Source organism: Hyaena hyaena, unplaced genomic scaffold, assembly GCF_003009895.1.
Source record: "Hyaena hyaena isolate Hyena2069 unplaced genomic scaffold, ASM300989v1 scaffold_1362, whole genome shotgun sequence".
Classification (NCBI taxonomy): domain Eukaryota; kingdom Metazoa; phylum Chordata; class Mammalia; order Carnivora; family Hyaenidae; genus Hyaena; species Hyaena hyaena.
This window is the reverse complement of record NW_024081995.1, coordinates 180974-201345: the sequence shown is the minus strand read 5'-3', so window position 1 is coordinate 201345 and position 20372 is coordinate 180974.

The following is a 20372-nucleotide window of genomic DNA, read 5'->3' as shown; positions in this document are numbered from 1 at the left end:
CGACCAAGTCTGTTTTTTTGTGTCAAATGAAAATACCAATATAGGGCTATTGTGAAAAATCAAATGAGATTAGAAGTGATGGTAATAAAAGTGTTAAAAGCAACATGTAAACAGAATGACACTGGCAGCAGTAATCATAATTATGATGAAAATAGTAACCTTGAAGTTTACTGCATGTTCTGGGGTTGGAAGAAGGATCTTGGGTCAATTCTTAACAAACAAACAGAGTTCTTTGGGTTCTAGGGCCAATGACTCAAGACATAAAACATACAGTAATTGACAAGTGAGGATATCCCTACTGGCCTTTTGCTCTAACTCTTCCTATAAAAAAGAACTGCATTCAAATGCATGGTTGACAATGAAATGGAAGTTTCATTACGTTGCCCTACTCATGACCTCAAAGCTGACCTCCAGATCACCCCTCAGTCAAAATGTGAGAGAAGAGTTACTGAATGCAGTTTTAAGCTGGATTCAGCCAAGTTTTCTGAGGGGAAAACCAGAATATTGTATTTTCGGTGGTTGTTTGTAATTCTGTGGATGAGGGTTCCTGTGGCATGATTAGCTTTGATGATATCGCCGATTTATCGGTCTACTGCCAGGATGTTATTTATCTTTCATTTTCCGGGTATCTCCTCTGCGGTTGGGAACAATGAGCTCACAACTTGCCTTTGCATTTCAAAAGATGAGTGTAATTGGACCTATTCTGCAAGTGACCTCTGAGCCAGTTTTAGAATTTAATGGGTAAAAGGAAAGTGAAGAGGTGAGGATTAGAACCCAAATAGAGGGCGTGATATGGGTGAATTTGTAGCCTGACCTTTCTTTCCCTGCTTATCTGAAGACAAATCAATTAACTGTTCAAGGAACTGGCTGTTAAAGAAAAATGTCAAATAAGTCTAAAAGTGACATGGCACATGGTGAACCGAATCGTTCCTTTTTGATTACTTTATAAACTAAACTTGTTTGCTTTGGCTTTCTTTTTTCATTTGAAAGATAAGAAATCACACAAGTAAACTGCAGATCACTTAATTAATTATGCAGTTCAGTCAAAACTGTTCCATGGCATTATAAACATTGGTTGACTCTATGCCTTCTTGCCATGAACATTTAATGCCCTACAGTTTTTTAAAGTCCCTCAAACCACATATACCAAATATTATTCAGAAGATCGAATACAGCTTACATACATTTGTTCTATTTCGGTGTCCACAAACACAGCTTAAATTTAATTTAAAACACGTGATTTAATTATGCTGTTTCTGTCATGAGTATAACTGTTACGGTAAAAATGACCGGAGACTTTTTTTTTTTTTTTTTTTTTTTTTGCTTTAAAGAAGAGATTCTTCTTGTTCAAAAAATATTGTAAATATTGGCTTTAATCAAATAAGTGTTTTGTTTTTTTTTTTCAGTCTTTAGTCATATGCCAGAAACTAGGTACTTGTTTGACTTTCCTCCTCAGAAAACTGCCTCTGACAAATAGTCACTTAGGGGACTTGCTAAACATAATACCCTTCCTTTTTTTCTTTGACCTACGGGCATTGAGACACATCTGAACTACCCGTTAATGATCTTTAGGAACTGCAGGGATTTGTTTAGGTATCCCCAATTATTGTTCTGTGGTCATGTGGCCACATTCATCTTTGAATAGAAGATTTTATCAACTTAATGCTAAATTCATAAAACTAATTTATAACATAAAAATAAACCCTTAAACTTTTGTATTCACCACTTCCCACAAGGTGAAGTCCAGATTCTTTCAAATAATATTTAAGATTCTTCACAATTTGGTCTCAGTCTCCCAACACCTCATGCACTAGAGTAGGTGTTAGTAAACATTTATTGTAAAGGGCCAGATAGTATTTTAGGCTGCATGGGCCACACGTGCTCTGTTGTTGCCATCCAACTCTACTGGGGAGCATAAAAGCAGCCAGAGACAGTATGTAAATAAATGGGTGTTACTGCGTTCCAATAAAACTTTATTCATAGAAACCGAAATTTGAATTTCATATAATTTTCACATTCAGTGCAATAGGGATTTAGAATTTTTTTCAACCATGTAAAATTTTGAAAAAAGATTCTTAGCTCATGGCCTATATAAAAATAGTTGATGATCTGGATTTGGCTTGAGGGCTGTATCTTGCTGAGCCTTGCACTAGAAGCCTAGAGAAGTTCAACTTTTTTTTTCTGAAGAGGCCCTGAATTTCTCTGCTTCTGTACCTCTCCTTATGTAGTTTCTATATCCTACATCTTGCTTTTTTACCTTAGCCTAACTAAACAGTACTCTTGTGAAACTGAGCTCAGGTGATGCTATCTCTGAGAAGCCTTCCATCATTAGAGCTCACCCTTCCGCATCAAATCAAATTCTTATTCCACGAGATTCCAATAATTCTTTGCACATTCCTATTAAAAGCACAGTGCAAAAAAATTCAGAGGGTGTTTGCTATGTATTTCCTGAATGAATCGATAAATGAATAAATGAATGACGTAGACACAAATGAATGACTTGTACCAAAACTGTTTACTGAGCTGTTTCCACAGTCTGAATGTGAGCTCTACGTGGATAGGCTAGTTATAGTCATCTCTCTATCCCCAAGGCCTGAGAAGTTTTGGCGTGTGCCAATATTTTAATAGCTTTGTGCTGAACTAATGTTTTGAGAGTATATCTCTGAGATAAACCTATAGAGAATGGATTTTATTCTTTATGAACATTCTTACATTTCTCGGTTGAAATGGTTCTATTTGATTCTCTACAAAATTGCCATACCTAGACCCCTAAAGCTAAGTTAGGAGTTACAAACAACCACCTTCCTGTCACTACTTGTAGACACATGCTTGTTTATGTTTGGCTAATTAAAATTAATCACCCTAGTCTTCCTTCCCTTCAAGGGCATTACTTCCCATTAACTTCAATGAAGCTTGTTTGACTTCAGTGGAAGTTTTTACCTGCATAGGGACAGTGAGGAATCAGGACAAATATCTTTAAGGCTGTCATTTGTCACCATGAACAAAAGAAATAGAGATCCTTAGGCATGAGGCGCCGTAGCACACTTCACGTGCCTCTCTTAATTCTATCTTTGCTGACAACCCATGACTGCCACATAAAAGGAAGCATCAGAATTATAATTGAATGGTTCTGAGATATCAGAGACAGAACCTCTGAAAAGGAGGTTCACAAACTTATTCCTTGGCAAGGTTAGTGATTTGAGTGCCTAAGCAGAGCCAGAACACTGTTGACAGCATTTCCAATGCATAGCATCTGCATTTCCTTTGAGTTGGTGTTGAATAGGAAAGCATGGTTGCTTAACTTTATTCCACCGGCACGCAGTTTTCTTTGACAACCCCCCACTATTCAGAGCACCCCTGAGAAACAGAAAGTTAAAGAGGGAAAAGGTATCTGAGCAACCACAGCAATACCATAGTACCTATGCTTTACGACTTGAGCATCTTATTCATAGTATATTTATTTCATGCGGAATATGATGTATTTGAAGTACTTGGCAAAATACCAATATGGTGCACCCAGGTGCCAGTAAGGTGCATGATTCCCCATTTTTTAAGGTTCTCTAGATATCAAAATTTAAGTCAAGCCAGGCTTATTTCTTCTAAAGACACTAAGCAACTTAATTATCATAAGAACAACATGGCGTGTTCCCAAAGGTGATTGTTCCAGAATCCCTACCTTAATTATACCATAAAGCAACTGCTTTTCCTGTATTTTTATAACTTTTTAATAGGACTGTTTGCCAATATTTAAATGAGATTATATATAATATATATATATAAAAATATATATCCCCAGCAAAAGACTTGCTTCTTCTTCTTGCCATCATTATCTCTTTGGAATTAAATAGAATTATTAGCTGAATAACTTGGGGAAAAAATACACAGCAAATGGTTGTGGGGCAACTCACATCTACCCAGATGGAGATGAGGGTATAAGGCAAAAACTGATATTTATTCAATTCCAAGTCCTACAGGGGAACTTTATATATGTTATCTCATTTAAATGTCCTAAATGGTCCAATAAAGAAGTTGTTATTGCCTGCGTTGATATTTGAGTTTGTAATTAAAAATTTAAAAATTTAATTATAAAGAGTACTGTTTCCTAAATCTTATTCATCCTCTGCATGTCCTAGTTAATTAGTTTCTCTCCACCTAAACAAAATATCCGTTCTTACCAAAAATTCCCTCATCGAAGTCACCCTTTTAGTGTAAAGCACTACCTCTGCCAACCTCTTCCATTAAAGTGCATATTACCTGAGCCAGATAAAACACTAGCCATTACAATGCACTAAAACTTTGACAGAAATCAAGGAGTAAGATTAAAACAGTATTGCCTCTGTGAGAAAAAAAGATAAATGGAACCCTGAGATAAAGCTAGATCTTAGCTGTAGAGACCAGGAAAAATCCAAATACTCAGGGTTCTAGCTTGCATGGAACAGTGTGTGTATTCGATGGTTCAGAGTGGGGGATTGCACAGATAACACAGAAATCCTGGTTAAGGACTGCACCAAAGTCAAATGTCATCTGCTTTCCAGTCCTGATCAAGATAAAAGGTGGTCCAATAAACATAAAACCATCTTCTCTCTCTCCCACTCTGATCAGAAGGTCCTCTGCCTTCATTGGTATTGGCTTTCCAGCAGAGCAGCAGATAAGCATTGTGTGGGGCTTCAAGGCAGGCACTTCTCTGCAAGACGAAGAATTACAATATCAATCACCATAATCAATGCTAAAGCCTGAAGCTGGACCTGGATGGGAGGCTGAGCCCATCTTGCAGTCAACGAATGAGACATTTCTATTGGCAGAGTTTTCTAGTTCCATTTCTCATATGGAGAGATGTGCTCTCTGCAGAGTTTCTTTCTTACTGTCTTAGCGTCTTTTGTTTGGTTTTCCCCACAGAGGAGCTCAGCAAACCTCCTGTTAACATATTTTGCTTCCAAAGCCCATATAAATATAGTAGGATCCCCTATATTTATGTGTTCATATATAATATCTATCTGTATACATTATCTCCACCCATCCAGAATCAAATGTATTATTTTATGCAGTGTTTCCTAAACTTACCTGATGAAAAGTGTTACCTGGGTAAGGTTAAAAACAGAGATCTCTGGGCTTTAGAACCCACACCTACGGAGAGAGGCCTGGCAGTCTGCGTATTTGACATATAGATGATTCTCCGCGCCAAGAGCCCGTCACCACCAGACCTGCTCCTCCTCCTTATTCCCTTCATAGCGTGGCACTTGGGGTCACGCCACTCAACAAAATTTCACAGGCTGGAATGAATGACTAAATCTCATGGATACTGTAACACCAAGTGGCCATTCTAGATCTCCAGTGTCTAATTAGTGCTCAAAGTCTGATGATCTCACTCTGTAAGAATTTTGGATCATCCCCTCCTCTCCATTCTCATTCTGCTACCCTAATTGAAGTTCTCTTCATCTTTTCCCTAAAGTAATTTCGTAGGTCCTTCTTCTCTATGGCCTCTCCTGCTCTTACCTAATCCTTCGGGTTCTACCAGGAATCTGTTTAAAGCACACACCGCTACATTTCTTAAAAATCTTTCAACAATCTATTCTTCTCCCTCCAAACCTGGAATCATGTCTCCAAAGCACACAGCCTGCCATAAAATAAGTCCCTAAAACTATCGAGATATAGTTCTTACTCAAGGTTCTTCAAAACATGGTCTCAACTTTCCACTTTCACCTTCAGTCTCTACATCTACTTCAGTGCCCCCAACAGCTCCTGCACAAGGTCACACCCCACTCCCTGCATTCTCTTCAGCTATTTTCCATATGTATCCCTCTCTCCTTTGCCTCTGCCTCATTTACCCATTCTTTGCACTCCTTCTTCTTTCATACCCAAAAAGGAAAATCCCATTCTAGCCATTGAATGACTTCCTCAATTTTTTAAGTCTCTCTCTGTCCATATTAGTAGGTCTACCTGAGCCTAAATTGGGATCCATTTGAGTCTTGACCTGTTTCTCTCCTTTGGAGTGGTATGGCATTCCCTGAAATTATGGGGTCAACCAGATGTCCCAGGAGCTCTGGAGCTTGAGCCTATGGGGTCTTTCTGGGCTGTTCTGGGGGCATGTGGCCAGCCTATTCCAGGAGGGTGGACTGGTGAATCGATTTCTCCTGCTGGTCAGTGCAACATTTCTTTGAGTTATCGTGTCAGAATGGTATGACTTTAAAGTCAGACACAGGAGGAGTTTAGGACTGTAGACTACTACTGGCCTCTGCAGCCTTTGGCTTGAGCCATGTATATGGCCCATGTATTAATTCTTATCCATCCATGTTCTGACCAACCACAGCAACATTCTTCGGCCTATAGTATCTAAAGGTGGTGAGGACAACTATAGATGTCATTTACCCAGTGTGTGCATCTTTGGCATTCAAACAAGTTATCCCATCCCTTCCACAGGCCCTGTGCCATGTGTTAGACAACATCCAGATGGCCACAGCTATCTCCTCGGAAGCCTTGCAAGATCATTTCTCCACAATGCCAATAGATTCTTCCCATTAATTTTCTTATTAAATGATATGTTCACATCATACTATCCTAGGTAGGTTTAAGTCATGCTGATCCAAAGGCAGATATTTCTTATGCAAATAGGGCCATTCTTCTTACTTAGTCCCTTGTCCATTGTTTGTCTTCCCTGCTGGTGGATGTGTGTGGAAGACAGGATGCAACAACATTGAAAGAGATCACATTCAGGGTGCCCGGGTGGCAGAGTCAGTTAAGAGTCCAGTTTCAGCTCAGGTCATGATCTCATGGTTCATGGGTTCCAGCCCTGCCTTGGGCTTTGTGCCGACAGCTCAGAGCCTGGAGCCTGCTTCAGACTCCTTCTCCGTCTCTCTCTGCCCCTCCCCTACTCACACCATCTCTCTCTGTCTCTCAAAAATAAAACATTAATTCTTTTTAAAAAATGAAGGAAAGAGATCACAGTCAGGAAATGTAATGGTCATAGCCTAACAGTTCAGAAGGAAGCATGGTTGGTAAATATAGTGCTTGACACATCCACTCATGAATTCTGCACTGTAACTTAACATGATGCGGTAACAAGTTATTCTTCACATTATCTTGCATACTCTGGGCAAGACTTACATTTGTGCTTTTCATCAGTGAGGCACAGAAACAACTTTTGAGAGAATTATTGGAAACCAGTATTCATGAGCAGCACAGTGGTGAGATAAGGGACATAGGTAATATAACTAGCGTTTTAAAATATGGTACCAGGGAACTGCAGAAGCAAGAAGATCTATATTGTTTTAGTGCATACGTGTTCTGAAGAGTCATGGTATTATAAACAGTAGCAAACAGCACTGCTATTGTTTTTCTTGGTAGGAGTTGTGATTTCAGTCAGAAAGAGGACATTTTTTTTTTTAAATGTTTTATTTATTTCTGGGAGAGAGAGAGAGAGACAGTGTGAGCAGAGGAGGGTCAGAGAGAGAGGGAGTCACAGACTAAAACAGGCTCCAGGCTCTGAGCTGGCAGTCAGCACAGAGCCCGACGCGGGGCTCGAACCCATGAACTACGAGATCATGACCTAAGCGAAAGTCGGACGCTTAACTGACTAAGCCACCCAGGCGCCCCAAGAAGAAATTTTTTTTAACTCTCAAGAAAGTTTGAGTGTTCACTTGAGTCTAAGACCATCACTAAGAGTGTTTAGATAATGCAGATGTCCATCAGAAAGTGGATTACTACATGGGGAAGGATTACTACATGGAATATAGTAATGAAATGTATCTATGAACTTTTCTATTATCTCAAAAATATTTTTAATGNAGAGGAGGGTCAGAGAGAGAGGGAGTCACAGACTAAAACAGGCTCCAGGCTCTGAGCTGGCAGTCAGCACAGAGCCCGACGCGGGGCTCGAACCCACAAACCGCGAGATCATGACCTAAGCGAAAGTCGGACGCTTAACCGACTAAGCCACCCAGGCGCCCCGAAAGAGGACATTTTTTAAATTAAAATGTAAAAACAAACAAAAGCCATGAAGAGAAGTTTCCTGTACCTGAATGGCACTTGGACACTGAAAGGGTTTCATACACCGTGATTGCCCAAGAAAAAAACTGCCTAAAGGTTTCCTTCTCTACCCATTTTTTGAAATTGTCAATGACTGGCCCTTGAGTTTTCTAATCATATTTAAATGACTATATGGAGTGTTTTTTTCTTGTTGTTAGTTTGGGGTTTGTGTGTTTGTTTGGCCTGGGGCCCTGCATACCTTAGGGGCAGCCCTGTTGTTCAGATATTATGTTAGGCAAGTTATGTGTGCCTTCTATTTTCATTTTCACAACAATTCTATGAGACAGTTATTATTACATAGAAAATAAAGCCTAGAGCAGTTAAATAATTTGCCCACGCACATAGTTAGTAAATGCCTGAACCTAGATTCTAATTCACAACAACCTGCTTCTGAGGTATACATCACCCTGAGAAAACTAGGACAAATCTACTCAACCTGAATTGTATTTCCTGGATTCAGAATTACTCATACTCGGGGGGGAGGGAGGATCATTATTTTAGTCTCTCTATTGTTAATAAAATATTTGTTGAATATTTGCTATCTGCCAGACGCCATTCTAATCATTTAATGTTCAATATTCATTAAATAATTTTAACTGTCAAATGATGTATATATTGATAATGTTCTCACTGTGTCACTGGAGAAATTGAGGCCCAGAATTGTTAGGTAACTTGCCCAAGGCTACTCAGCTATCACTGGTAGAATAGAGAATCAAATAAGGCTATCTGATTCTGGAGCTCAAGCAAATCAGAACCAAATATTCTGGTTTCATCCCTTCGTCTTTTTTTTTTTTAATGTTTATTTATTTTTGAGAGACAGAGCATGAGCATGAGAGGGGCAGAGAGAGGGGGACCCAGAATCTGAAGCAGGCTCCAGTCTCTGAGCTGTCAGTGCAGAGCCAGATGTGGGGCTCAAACTCATGAAGTGCGAGATCATGACTTGAGCTGAAGCCAGACACTCAACCGACTGAGCCACCTAGATGCCCCACAACTTGCCAACTTTTAATTGCCTTCATCTTTTAATTCTAAACCGAACTGATACTTCTCAGACACAAAATATCACAAACTCGAATATGTATATGACTGGAATCGATTTTTGGTTTTAGTGTTTGGTCTGGTGACTCTACTTTCACAGGCCTTGGCATAATCTGAGGGCATAGTATTGCCAATGAATGAATGACATTTCTGGCTCTTGCACATACAACTTTCCTGGAAAGTTCACATGGTTCAGAGCGTGAGCTTTGCACCTGGTCATGGTGGGGTCACGAGCCACAGCTTTAGTCACCACTGACTCAGAATGCCTCAAAGAGGAATGTATTTTTTTTTTAAGTTTATTTATTTATTGAGCAAGCTAGAGAGAGAGCAGAGGAGGGACAGAGAGAGAGGGAGAGCGAGAATCCCAAGCACGCTCCAGTCTGTCAATGCAGAGCCCAAGACGCTTGAACCGCATTGTGAGATCATGACCTGAGCTGAAATCAAGAGTTGGATGCTTAACTAACTCAAGAATAAGAAGTCAGTCCTTGATGAGGAAGTCATGTGTGACCCTATGTATGTGTGTGCTGTTATACATGCGTCCCTCCCATTTCTTTCATACTGATTTTTGGCTAATTCTAGTACTTCCACTTCCATGCACAAATAGAGAACTTTATAACTGAAGGTGTGGATTTGCCATCAAAGACATAAGGAATATATCAAGTATCGCATTTACTATAGATACCTTGGCTCAAATACAAATATAATATGATGCCAAATATCTGGCCAAAAATTGATAACAGCAGTCAATTAGCCAAGCATGTGGAACTATTTGGAAAAATTCAGATAATTGACTAAATATTTCAATTTTCCTTCGGATGCCTACCACTGTGCTCCTTATCATTTGGCATTTTTCTCTCACTACTTAGAGCAAGAACTATTTTACTCCTTCAAACACTCTTAACAATAACATACTTACATAAAAGCTGTAATAAAAATGTAGTGGCTTTTCTAATTTTTTTTTTCATTCAGAGCAAAAATTCTGATTATTTTGCTCCCATCAACTCCTTGTTTTGTTTCAAGATTCCATTGATCATTTACAAATGGTCAAACAAACAAACAAACAAACAAACAAAAAAACCTCTCTAGCCTACCCTAGATTTCATCCCAGGTGACTGAACTCTGCATTTTGATTTCTAAACAGGCAAATAGATGTACTGTAATGAGAGCACAAAGAAACAGGCTTATAACTTGGTACCTTATGGCACTGGGTTCAAAGCAGTGCTGTAAGCCTTTGTTTCTGACTCATGCAGATAAAATCCAGTATTTTCTAGAACTGTAACAATGCAGAATATGAAGGAGGAAAAAAAAGATGCAAGGAAGAGAAAGAAAGAAAATGAATTAAACAAAGCAAAACTCTTGGGATGGTTTAGGCTGCAGGGTATTTTCCCAGAGTTCTGTCCAAGAATAATCTAGTAAAAATGTGGACAGAGAACCACCGACCCCTGCTTTCCCCCGAACATATGCAGCTCTGATCAGTCTGGTATTTCAAGAGAAACAAGGTCCTGAACCCGAGTCCTCAGACACATAACAAAGCGCACTTCACAGCTGTGATGCACAGCGACGATCGGCTCCGAGGCCTGAGTGGGTCCCAAGACAATGCCTCCTTTATCACCCAGAGGACAAATATCTAGACAGCAATATTTTCTGCTTGAATGCTTCAAGCAGCTCGCGCAACTCCTGACTGAAAGGGAAAACTGAGCTCAGAGTGTTTGCTGAGTGATTATTTTAATTTACTACTTGATGTAAATCTAAATGAACTGACATCCAGCTCAAGATGGACAGAAAACAATCATCAAAGAAGGTGGGGGCTGTGGGCGAAAGGGGAGCACAGGAAGAGGGGCCCACGTTACACTAGCATCTGAGGTTTAGCCAACTTTGGCAATGGCAGCGTAATAGATAGGGGGGCAGGCTCAGCATTCCGTTTCCTTCTCTCAATTACCATAATAAGTTCGGTAATTTTGTGCTGTTTATTTATCAGGCGAGGATAACAAAGGAAGCAGAGGAAGTCGGCTCTGGAGGCACCATGACAAAGCACCAGACAGAAAGCAGTCACGTGTGGGGAGTTGAACAGAGACACCACTTCTCAAGCACCTGATTATTCTTTCTCAGTATTTAGAAGCAAAGATTAGCCTTAAGAAAAACAACAGCAAGCACAACAGAAGCTATGCAGATGAGAAAATTGGGGTAAGATGGGGATTGAGGTAAACTGAGGGCCACTTACAGCTAAGTTTTAATTCCTTATAAAAAGCTATCTCTCCTTCGTGTCAATTATTTGTCCAAACTTCATGGCAGAGAGAAAAGAATTTTTTTTTTTTTTTTAGAGAACTGTTTTCTTTCTTCCTCCTCCCTGTCACACGTGGCCCTAGTTTCTTAGAGGAGAAAGTTCCTCAGATACGATGAATATTTCTGAGAAAATAGATGGCAGAATCAGAGCCGTGTCTGGTTACGATGAACGTCAGATTTTTTTGTGGTTCTCGTAAGATATTATACAAAGCCTCACCTCTCTTTCTCTCTGTGTCTCTCTCTCCCCCACCTCCTTCTCCATCTCATGAAACATTGCACTAAATAGTCACAGGACCAAGATACAGATTCCCATTTCCAGGTTTGTCTCTTCTGTCTAAAAACGACTTTCATTTCAGCCATGTCTGCCTAGCATCTCCTTCAGAAAATCAGCAATGTTTGCTAATGAGCATAATCCTTGTTATTTGTAGCACTGTTATAAATGGCATGGGGTATTCATATAAATCCCCATGCATAATTCTGAAAATATGTCCAATAGCGGAAAAATACATCACTCCTTGTTTTCCACAATCACAATATGGAGCCAAATTATGGTTCCAATCTTTTTTACTTTTCCTTACCAACCAACCAGTTTAAGAGTGGCCTATTTGTATAAATCTGGACAAATAATTCAACAAACAAAATAATTGGACAAATATACATAGACAGATACATATATGTAGATATCAAGTTTAATGTTAATATAGTGTTTATTTCTTTCCTTACTGAATGCACCATCAAGATATACATATATACGCACACAGACACACACATCTGTTGGGTACAGTTGAAAACTGTCCATTTCCTATGGATCTGAAGTACTGTTTTTCTAACCAGGAGGCCTGAAGCGCTCGGTAAAGACTTTGGACACCACCACGGGGAATATCAGACATGGTAAGTAAGAAAAAGCCAGCAGACTGGGTCTTCTATCTGTACTTCTCTGTTTGATTTGTTTTTTTTTTTTTATTTTAATATGCTAGGGTTGTTGAAATTTTCAGTAGATTTTATTTCAGGGGACATAATGCATCCTTTGCTTAAAAAAAAAGTTCTTAAAGGGAGAAGAGGGTTTTCTTAAAAACTGTTGCCCTAGGTTGTCCTTAGAAGACCATGGAAAAAGTAATGGAAAAAATTATAGTCACCTGTCCAGATGCTATCACTGTGGGACACCTAATGCCTTGTGAATTAGACACATATTAGTATTGTCTTTGTTATAAAGCTAAAATATTTCCAACATTGCCTTCTCCCTTTTGTCTCTAACCATCTTTATTCATATATGTGGGTATGTCCATATAGTGTGGGATCCCAGTATAATTATTTTGAGCTCCCCTCCACCTTTGTTTCATTGCCTTTCTGGTGATAGGTCACTTGTACATCATTTTGTATGCAGTATCTTAATTACCAGCTGGAAGGTGAAGGGTATACTTAGGTGCTAAGGATTCAGAGATGATTAGGATAGATCCCAGAACTCAAGTCACGGGGGTTGGTTTGACTGACGTTCACTTGTTTTATTTGGAAAGCAAGTCGGGTGGGTGAATTACACCAAATGGGACGGGGCATGTAAGTCCTTCCTGTGAAGGAAACATGTCATACATTGTCTGTTGTACCTCATTTATTGGAAGAATCCCATTTTATGAATCAAAATTGAAGTGCTCTTTTGTCAGTAAGGTTAAAATATACCTCTTTGGCTACAATTCCACATCAGATTTGGCTGTGACGTATACAACTTGCAAAATCTCACTACAAATTCTTAACACATTTCTTAAAAACAAAAACAAAAACTAATTGATGCTTCGACCTCAGAGCAGCCTTTTATAGAAGGAGTATGCTTGTCCTCTGCCTTTCTAGTGCCTGGGGAAGTTGACTCACCACCTGGTCTGTCTGAATATCGCTAGCAGTGTCATGAAGAAGAAATTATTCTCTTGACTTACCGTTTTATCTGACTGTGACTTAGAGACAAGGAGTAGCAGAAAGAGGAAAGAGCTGATTTGACTGAATAATACAAGAAAATGTATTTGACTGAATAATCAAAAGAGGAATTTTCTTCTAGGTTATCATTCTTCACTCACACAAACTTGGACAAGCCCAAGCAGGGACTTTAATAGGCTTTTAAAATAACTCTTTCATAATACAGTAGACCATACAATGCTGTTTAGATTATTTTATTTCCATAATAAACCCTCATTAAGTATATTTATCTAATGATATGACAGAACTGAAGGGAAAGGGAATATAAAAAAATATGTGCATGTGTTAAACATTAGCCCTAGCAGAAGATTTATAAATAAATTACAGATAATTTATAGAATCATGCCATATTTATAATTGCATGTTTAAAGCAATCTTCTTATGGTAATTGTATTGTATGGCCAACTCTAAGAAGGGGGAAATTACAAATTTATATTTCCAGAGTTTACTGAGATGTGCTGTCTTTTATAGGTAAAATTGTATTGTGTAAAATTCAGAGTGGAAAATGAAGCTTCTATTTCAGTGTGACTCATACCCCATTACTAAATGTTCAGAAAGCTCAGCATAAAAAATTAAATGTTCACTATTTCTCAAAGAGGTCATTGCTTAAATTCCAAATTAATTTTCAAACAAGGCTGCTATAAAAGAATCAATAAACTTTGTGTGACAAAGCAAAACTCTGCCAGTGCTTTCAAGGTAAATGATAAACAGATCCTCTTTTGAGAAGAATGAAGGATTTCAGCTTCCTGCGCAGCCTTACAGTGCCTACTGGTGCTCACAGTTCCTTCTGAAATTATTTCAACATAAGGCATGAGAGGGAGGCTATAAAATACCCAAGGACCCAAAGAAGCCAAACCCATTGGTCTCAGGTGCATCATTTATTGTTAGGATGCTTCTTCTTGACGCCTTAGACAGGAACAATTCAGTGAATTAACCTGTCATTGTGCTGAAACCATAAAACACATTATGCTCTGTTCATCTAAAAGTGTAACATAACCTTATGGGGTAGGTTGAGGGCCCTGTGAATCCATACTTTCAGATGAGACCATGGATCATTAGGTGATATGTCCAAATAAAGTCATTCATTCAACAAATATTAATGTTTCACCATCCTCTACTCCAGGCACCATTCAAGGTGCTGGGAAAATGTCTGTGAACAAAACAACATCCCCACCCTCAGGGGATTTACATTTTAGCTTTAGAGACAGAATGCAAAATGATAAAGAAAACCTAAGAAAAGTATGGAGAAAACTAAAAAGAGAAGAATAGAGAACATAATAAATGATGCTTTTTTAGAAACATAGTCAAGGACATCCTCTCTAAGAAGGAGACATTTGAGCAAAGATTTGGACGAAGCCAGAGAGCATGGAAACATGTAGCCATGAAGCATTTTGGACAATGAAGAGATCCTAAGTTGGGAATAAAGCTGGTATACTCTAGGATGGCAAGTATAGCAGAACAGAATGGGGAGAGAGAAAAGAGGTGAGGGAAGAGCTCAGAGAAGTCGGTGGAGGTTAGATCGTATTGGGCCTTGGAGACAAAAGTGAGTAGCAGTCAGGATATGCAAGATCATGGTGGGGAACAAACATCCCCAAATTCTCAGTGGCTGAAGACAGCAGAGATTTTTTTTTTTTTCTTTCTTCACATCATGTCTACCATGATTAGTTTGGAGGCTGTATAGTATATCAGCCTCATCCTGGGAACCAGGGTGGGCAGAGCAGAGCAGACACTAGCAGCAACTGCTTGTCATAGTGGCAGGGGAAAAACATCTCAAAAAAATCTCCGAAGGGTCTCCTATCAGCATTTAATGTCCCAGGGAAGAAGAGACGCATCATTTACATAAGGCAGTCATTGGCCAGATCTAGTCAAATAGCCACATTCAGTGATGGTGGGGGTAGGGAGAGTGGACAGCTGTGGGCAACAGTACAATTCTACCATGTGTCCATTAAGCAGGGAACTATACATACTGTGTGAACAGTATTAATGAATCCCATGGTAAGAATGTTGGATTTTATTCCAGTGAGATGGGAAGCCCATGAGAAGGTTATAAGCTGTTTTCAAAGGATCATCTGGCCCTTGGCTAGAGAATATAGACTTAAAGGGATAAGAGGGAAGCAGAAAGACCAATAATTACATTATGGCAGTAACTAGGTGAGAGGTAATAATGGCTTGGGCTAGGGTGATAAGAAATGGTTGGATTCCAGATGCCATACTGAGTAGAGTTATACCTAAGTATGTCAAACAGCCTGGTGAAATGTAAGAGGAAGTGACGAAGTCTGTGGCCCAGCTGGGCACAGCATACCCAGAAAGGCATGCAAATTCATTTTTAAACCATAGCATCAGCCAAACATAACACAACTGTGTAACTCATGTAGTAAAGCACGTTTCCTAGTTCCATCAAACAAGTAAATAAAGCAGCCAACGTACTAGTCCTTGGTCTGGTGAAATTTTAGTGACTTTGGCAGATACACAGTAACACAGCATGTATTAACGAAACACTCACCAGCCAGGTAAAAGCTCAGCTTCATCAGGAAGTGAGAGGCTGATTTAACGTCTACTTAAAATCCACTGTATAATTTCTACCTCCAGTGAATTGAATTGGATTGTGTGAATCTTGTGATTCTAGGCTCACAGGCTTGAGGTGCTAAGCCCTCTCCTGTATTAAATGGTGGTTCTACTAGTATCGGGTGTGCAAAGTTTAGTGTGTAAAGGAATTCCACGTCATGCAGAAATGACGTTTTCTGTGTGCCATTAGACCTGAGGCGGGGCAGGGGACCCGGCATTTTCAGCAAGTGCTTCATTTCCATGTAGCCATTCTGGGGGCCACACCCTGAGAAATTGTGGCTCTTTCTGATTCTTAAAACAAGTTTCAAATGTGACCTTTACTGAACATGGAAAAAGCTTGTACAGCTTTAGAATTCCCACTAAGTTCTTGTACTATTCTTGCCTGTGGTCAGCAGCTATTACTCATGCTTAGAAGCAAGGGAGAAAGCTCTCAGGGAAATTGATCACCAGATGCTCTGGTTTCTCCCTCCCTCCCTTCCTTCCTTCCTTCCTTCCTTCCCTCCTCTCTCTTTCTTTCTCCCTCTCCCTCCCTCTCATATTATCGAGTTCTTCTAACATTCCAGGCACAGTGTTAGTTCTAGAAACATAGCATTGATTGGAACAAACATGTCTCTGTCTATGGATAGAGGGAGCTTTATTGCCAGTGCAGAGAAGTAAGATGCACAGTACTTGAATAAAGAATATTCACTATGCAGGCAAGAATATTTTGACTCTAGCCAAATAGTAGTCACCACAAAAATGAGTAAGGGAATGGGGCGCCTGGGTGGCTTAGTCGGCTAAGCGTCCAACTTTCGCTTAGGTCATGATCTCGCGGTTCGTGGGTTCGAGCCCCGCGTCGGGCTCTGGGCTGACTGCCAGCTCAGAGCCTGGAGCCTCTTTCAGTCTGTGACTCCCTCCCTCTCTGACCCTCCCCTGCTCACGCTGTCTCTCTCTCTCTCTCCTAGAAATAAATAAAACATTTAAAAAAAAATGAGTAAGGGAAAACTGTAATGCTGATGCAATATTTGATTGAATTTAGAAGATATTTTGGATGGATACAGCCTAGGATATCAGAAGGAATTGAACGGTTCACTCAAGTATTGTTAAATCCACCTGTCCTCCTCCCCTTTTGAAGTTCAGTGTAAATAACCTTTACTCTAGGCAACAAATTTTCCCACAGTTCCGCACATCCCTTTTATAGGACATATACTGTATATGACAACTCCGAGGCTAAGCGAATACCGTAAATTGACATGCATATGTGTGAATGTCTTGTGTGAGTGTCTGCCAGGGACTGGAGCAAATAGAAGAGGATTTAGTGCCATCGGATTGTTTCATGTAGACACTGGGGCACGACATTTCTAAAACTCAGAGTTTTTCACAGCTGGAAATCTGGAATATTATAAGAACTTTTCCTTTTTAAAGCAGTAACTCAAAAATTTCAAAATATCATTATGAGCCAAATGAAACATGTCCACAGCCATATTTGATCTGCAGCTCCCCAGTCTGGGGCCTCTGTCTATACACCGCACACATTGGCACTTGGCACGCAATGAATTCTTGTAGCATTCTTAATCTCAGAGGTTGTACATTCTGTGAAGGCAGGGTCACTTAGGCCTTGCATCATCCAGCCCCGTGTGGATCATTTGGTGGCTGACTAGAAGGGAGGGCACAGTGCGCAGGGACTCAGAACCAGCTCGAATCCTTGCTACACCATTTACTAGCTATGTGACTTTCAGCAATTTTATTAATTTACTTGTGCTGCACTTAACTGTTAAATGGAGGTGATGTTAATTATATCCATCCCATATGGTTATTTTGAGGATTCAATGAGTTCATATTTGTAAAGCACTTAATACAATGCCCAGAACATAGTAAGAACACATAAGTTTTTATGTAAGTTAAATTAAAATAAATACATAAATAATATATTTTTATATGGAATTTCATGATTTACTTATTCTTTCAATTTCATTCAATGATGGGAACTCATTTAGAAAAATAACTTTTTCTTATTTATATAAAGAACAAAAGTGTAAATCTATGACTCAAAGAATAGAAACAAATGTAAAAGCTAACCATGACCTGTTCTGATGTATTCTTTTTAGACCTTGTTCTTTGAAACTTTTAAAATATATGTCTGCAAGAAAACTAACAAAGGACATTGAATATTATTCACATTTTAATACCAAACCACAGGTGTATAGGCTTCTAAGCAGCTGATGAGCATCTGGCCCACTTAGTACACTGGCTTTTAAAGTTTTGCATTATGTGTTTGGTATGTGCCGACCCATGAAACCATTTAGTGATTCCTCGTAAATTAAAACAAACTGATTAATTGCATCAACTGTTCTAATGAAAATATTTTTTAGTGCGGAGGATATCTATGCTTTTTTTCACATTGGAATCACTTCAGTATACAGGCTACATGCAGATTTTCTGTATTTAGAGAATTAGATCATGACGCATGATTTAAGATGCATTTCTTCTTTTAAAGAATACCCTCTATTCATCTCTGTTACTTACAGAAAACTTATTTTCACCAATCATTATATTTAAACACTGAGTATTTTTGCACTCAGGCACTTTGCTGTGAAGACTTGTACTAATAGTTGTTTTACTTAATCCTCAGAATATCCCCCATTTACACCGATTTCATAATTGAGGAAGCTAAGATTTTGAAATGTTAGACAATGGAAAAACTACCTGATTTTACAAAGCTGGACCATGCCATGATTTGAATCCAGCCTGGGGTATGTTTTGAAACCTGTTCAGCTCCATAAATTGTGGTTTTGGCCTATATAAGTAAAGAGAGGGTGAAATGGAGCCTCAGTTCAATCAATCAAAAATATTTATTGAGCAGCTAGTATATGCCATGCACCATTTCATTCTCTGACTCTTATTATCTACTGCTCTACAGCTGAAGTCAAGAATTTTTTTAGCCAGTAACATACACTGAACATCGCTTCTGTATAAAAAGCAGTAGTTCTCGAAGTGTGGTCCCTGGGTCAGCATTAGCAGCAGCGTCTGTGAACTTGTTGGGAATGCAGCTTCCTGGGCTCCACGGCAACCCTGCAGAATGAGAAGGTCCAGGGATGAGGCCCAGCAGTCTGCACTTTAACAGGCCTTGAAGGTGATTCTGTTGCCCACTTAGGTTCGAGACGCGCTGGTAGAGTGGCAGAGAGCCCCTGCTGAGGCGGTTAAGGAAGAGAAGGGTCCCTACATGCAAAGCCTTTAAAATCTGACATGTGAACTCCTGTGGAGACCAGAGCATTAGCAAACAAACTGCAAACTGAGGAAAGCCTGACAAGAAACTTGATTATCTGAGGACAAGTGGTCTTCTCTGAAGACAGTGCAGTGGTGATACATACCTTAATGTACCAATCCTACCAGATGCATTATTTACTTTTCTATCAGAAGGCTTCTATTATAGACCCAGTGCCTGAGGAGTAATCCTGTTCTAATCTGAAAAGCACACACTCCTCTCCCTTACCAGCCACCCTCCCCTTCTTACAAAATATTCATCTCAGACAGCTGTCACCTAATCAGCTACATCCACCTCTGTAGCTGCTTTGATTTCTTCTTCTTCGGATTGATTGCTCCTTTTCCCCTACTTTTCCTGGATCATTGGGCGAAAGCCATCAGTCCATGAAGAAGTAGACTTTGGCAGTCTCTTCCAGTTATTCAAAGCAGGCCCCAGTTCTCTGAGCCTCTGATGCCTCATCTGTTGAATGGGTAGATTTCCTTCCTGCTCCCTTCTTCCTCTAAGTTTGTCTGAATCTGAGGATCCAGGACCACTAGCCAAATGGTGAGTTTGTATGAACTAGGAGACTGCAGCTCTTGTGATCAGGTGAGACAGGGTCTTGACTAATGGCAAAAGTCACAGGACACGCACACACCCCATGAGCCTGCTGGGTCAGTGCTCTCAAGGTGAGCCAGATCTGTCCCCTACATTTTCACAGTCATGGAGCTTGGGGCGATCATTCCAAGACAGGGGAAAAAGAGAAGAGCAAGAGAAGGTGAGATTGCCTTTTTATTTGTCAAAGATTCTTACTTTGCTCTTCCACGGTTTTATTTATATTCCAAACACAGAGAATGCCATTTATTTGTATGTTTGGAGCAGACCACTCCTTTTAAAAAATTAATCGCAGCTTTTCTAGAGGAAGGAGGATGGTCAAGATGAACCACAGTGGCGCCTTGCAGCCTTCAGATGCCCGTTTTTAAAGCTTTATTTGGAGTGTGGCACATTATAATTGACAGACTTGACAAGCATTCTGGTTTCATGGGCTGCATGTCAGGATTCCTGCCCTATATTTCCATATCGCCGAGCACTTCCAGTGTGTCCTTGAACTAATTTAAAATCTCCCTGGGTTTCAGGCTCCCCATCTTCCTTGAAGGCCCTACATCATTTGCCACGTACTTGCAGGGTGTCCCTAAGCATGCAGTATGCTGTTCCCACTGCCTTGAGAGGTTTCTTATCTCTTTATCCACAATGTTGATATCTATTTGCTTATCATTTAGAGAGA